We start from the raw sequence: 3,959 nt of genomic DNA on the forward strand, positions 1-3,959 counted from the left end.
ACACCCCGTATTTTTTATTCCATAGTAAGGGCAATTCATACAATACATTTAAACTGAGCTACTTTAATACCATCTCCTAACTTTCTACCACGACTCTGCTGTTCTTCGGCTGGTTCTTCCCTGATTGACAGATGTCTCGTCCAGTCAGCAGTGAGTAATCCCAAACCAATGGCGCTGTCTCAAACTATACCTACCTCTTCCGGTTTGTCTGATTTGTCGTTGTGTTTTCTGACTTGTTATTTTGTTTTTGAATTTGTCATTGTGTTTTCTGACTTGTTATAATGTTTTCTGAATTGTTGTTGTGTTTTCTGAATTGTTATTTTGTTTTATAGACTTGCATTTGCTTTTGTAATTTGTTATTTTGTTTTCAGAATTGTGATTTGTTTTGCACTTCTCAAACACCGTAGTAAACTAAAACACAGCCGTATTAATTTGTTGTGGTTGCTATCTTTACAGTGACTGCACGAAAATTATTATTATTATTATTATTACTACTACTACTACTACTACTACTATAAAACAGTTATATATTCTTTAATAATTCTAATATTATTACAAACTAATTATGAAATATATTTGTGTAAAATAATGAAACATTCATGATTTCATCACCGGTAATAAATATTTATGGCCAGTGACTTTTGTACCCTAACCCTAAGGGATTTCCCAAAAAAGAAAAAGCAAAAATATTTAAATATTACAGCCCTAGAGCCTGAAGTAAAACACTGTGAGTGTGGACATTTCCGTTCACAAATTTTTGTAGATTTGAAAACTTCAGTGAATTTGGGTTTAAACAATGAGTGGATATTCTCTTTGAGGCCTCTAGATTCTGACTGGCAGTCTTTGCCTCTGGCATAAAGCTCATCTCCTGGTGCTCTCAAAGCCAGCACTTTTAGCATACTGTCAGTATAGCGAAGAAAAAGAAATCTCTTAGATTCCTTGATTCCTATTTCTACTTTGTTCCTGTAACAATATGCTTATGAAGCACAGAACAGAATCTAAAACTGAGCTCATTTCCCAAAACTATAATTAAGGAAATCCTCCACCGCCAAAATTCTGATTGCTGTAATGCAAAAATAAATAAATAAATAAATACTGTAATGTAAGTAAAAGCTAATTCTGATTTAGCTCATTTACACTAGCAAAAGTGCTGTTATTCCAAATATCAGCACAGCTGTACACCATAGTTGTGTTTTGTTCTTGAAATAATCAGTGGTTTAGTTTAGTGAATAATTCAATGACTCGCTCAGAAACACACACAGTTGTTGGCATCTTCTGGCGTAACAAGGTAATATTCAGCAATAGTTAATCTAAAATCACCACCATTAATACACAAACTAATTGTAAGTATTTATATATTATGCTAATATTTATTCTACTGCATTTCTTTTTTGATTTTGGGACAGAATGTGACCTGGACTTTTTTTTTCTGTGCGGTATACTAAACTCTGTGTCATTTTAGTAGCAGCTTTTGATGCTTTCTTGTTTTCTAGGACAGAAAAACTGAATGAAACATTAAACGGTACTTCCAAACCCACTGGTAAACCTTGCATGTGAAATTAAATCAATATTTGAACATCTCAATTTGAGTACGTGTGTGTACACACATGCGCAGCTAATTATGTGGGGAAAAAATCATGAAAGTTGTGTGCGTGTTTCTGAAATGTTCTACTAAAGTCACCTTGGCTTGGTGTTAGCCACTTTCCATCAGGTGCAACCCACGCCTCAGGTGACATGACATTAAAGGCCTACAGGCAAAGCAAGGCCAGTGCATTACAGTCAACTGCCATCCCAATCACTCTCTCAGCCCAAAGAAAAGGAAGGGTAGATGTATTTGACACACAGCCCTTCAGATGAGAGAGAGCAGTTTAATATTGAATAGAGTGCGGTTTTTCTTCCAAAGCTGTACCCAAAGAGAGAAAAACCTTGGTTAATTATGAATGCACACAATACATTATTAAATAGTGTCACTTTTTGTCTTTATGGTTCATTTCATGAAAAATTATGATTTTGAAAAATGATATTTTTCCTCGGGTTGTTGAGTACTAAAGTGCTGTTTACTTGTTCAGATGTGGGGCCCTACCAACGATTTGATGTGACTTCAGCTTTTGGACTGAATTTTGTCTGCTTAATTTGTAAAGAGAGCGAGAGAGAGAGAGAGAGAGAGAGAGAGAGAGAGAGAGAGAGAGAGAGAGAGATGTATAAAAAAATATTTTTTTGCATATATCTGTATGTTGGTTGCACCAAATGACTTTGACTTTTTCTGCCTTTTTTTTTTGTCTAAGAAATAATTGATTTATTCATTAATTTATTATCATTTAATGAGACTTTTTCCCCTCCGTAATTGTGTAGATAAGGATAGTAGATAGGATAAAAACATGACTTGACTGACTTGACTTTCTGCTGGTGTCCAAGCTAAAAGGTTCCATATTAATGGAAGAAACATGAATTACTGTCTCCAATCTTTATTTGGATTTATTCATTTGTGGTGGCACACATGGAATTTAAATTTGTTTCACATCAGCAAGTCTTTATTTCATTGCCAGAAGCCACATTTACAGAACGCTCATCTATTAACCAACATACCCACATGAATTCATCAAGTGCCAGATGATTAGTGCAGAATGTTGAATCACTTGAGTTAGGTAGCAAAAAGTCTTCATCAGTCCACTTGAAATGAAGATCAACAATGATTGCTTTGGTTTACAAAAGAGTGAGTGAGCAAATTCTTATTGCATAAAGGCCAGAATGTTTTCACACTCTTTAATATCAGAACAAATGCTCCGCCAAGCGTCTCGCTGGCAAAACAAGATAGTTTAACAGATGGTTGCTTCAGCGTGCCACTTGATGAATGGTACCATATGCCTCAGATTGCCACAGTAAAGATTATCACCATTACGAGCGCTTGTTCGCGGGTTTCGTTTGTTTGCTTGTCTGTGTTTATTCATCAAGCGTGCCAACAACTGGAGTGTTATATCTGAGCATGTGGGTGCGCATGTGTTTATGAATACACGTCTTCTTCTGTGTGTACATTCTGCTTTGTGAGTGAAACCCACTGATCCTCAGAAAAGGTTGAAACTGCTGCAAATTGAAACCTTGTTAGAAATGTATGAAGTGCTAAAATGTTTCGTCCCAAGGGAAAACACTACCAGCTGTCACTGGTGAGCCATTTACTGCCAAACGGAGATTAGTGCTCAGATAGGGCCTGTGGCACAGCATTGAAGAGATTTTCATCAAGACACAAGAAAAAAAATAGCAATTAGCAGGAAGTCATTCATCTTGAACTTTTTTTGGTTGTGTTTAGCTTCAAGATACAATGTCAATTGAGAATTTTATTTATTTTTATTTAGTCTTCAAAGTTTAGTTCTTCAAATCATTTTTAATGTAAAGTAGATCACAGTTTATTTTAACTTGACTTATAGTTGTCTCTTCATATTAAGTTGTAACAAAAAATGACACAGTTCACCTTTACTGCCAACATTAATGTGTCTCATTGATACACCTTCGTCCATATGAATGCACTCACACACTCTTTTCCTCATCTTTTCCTTTCCAGTTTTCGGTGAAGATCTACGTTCCAGCTTATATTTTGTCAATGCATCTCTGCAAGAGGTAGTGTTCTCTAGCACCACAGGGGCACTGGTGCCATGTCCTGCCGCGGCCGTGCCCCCCGCCACGCTGCGTTGGTACCTCGCCATCGGGGAGGAGATCTACGATGTCCCAGGCATCCGCCATGTGCACCCCAATGGCACGCTGCAGATCTACGGCTTTCTGCCATCCAGCTTTAGTAACCTAATCAATGACAATACATACTACTGCACAGCGGAAAACCCATCAGGAAAGATTCGGAGTCAAGATCTACACATTAAGGCCGGTCAGTCAGCTCAACAGAACACAAATCTAAATGTATTTTTAGATAAATTTTCAATTTTCACACACACACACACACACACACACAC

The 3,959-nt window shown here is 36.8% G+C and overlaps 1 pseudogene; it reads left to right on the forward strand.

Moving 5' to 3' along the window:
- Positions 1–3,959, forward strand: part of LOC107677084 (Down syndrome cell adhesion molecule homolog) — a 124,870-nt pseudogene that overhangs the window by 12,338 nt on the left and 108,573 nt on the right.

Source organism: Sinocyclocheilus anshuiensis, unplaced genomic scaffold (assembly GCF_001515605.1).
Source record: "Sinocyclocheilus anshuiensis isolate Anshui unplaced genomic scaffold, SAMN03320099.WGS_v1.1 scaffold24, whole genome shotgun sequence".
NCBI classification, from domain to species: domain Eukaryota; kingdom Metazoa; phylum Chordata; class Actinopteri; order Cypriniformes; family Cyprinidae; genus Sinocyclocheilus; species Sinocyclocheilus anshuiensis.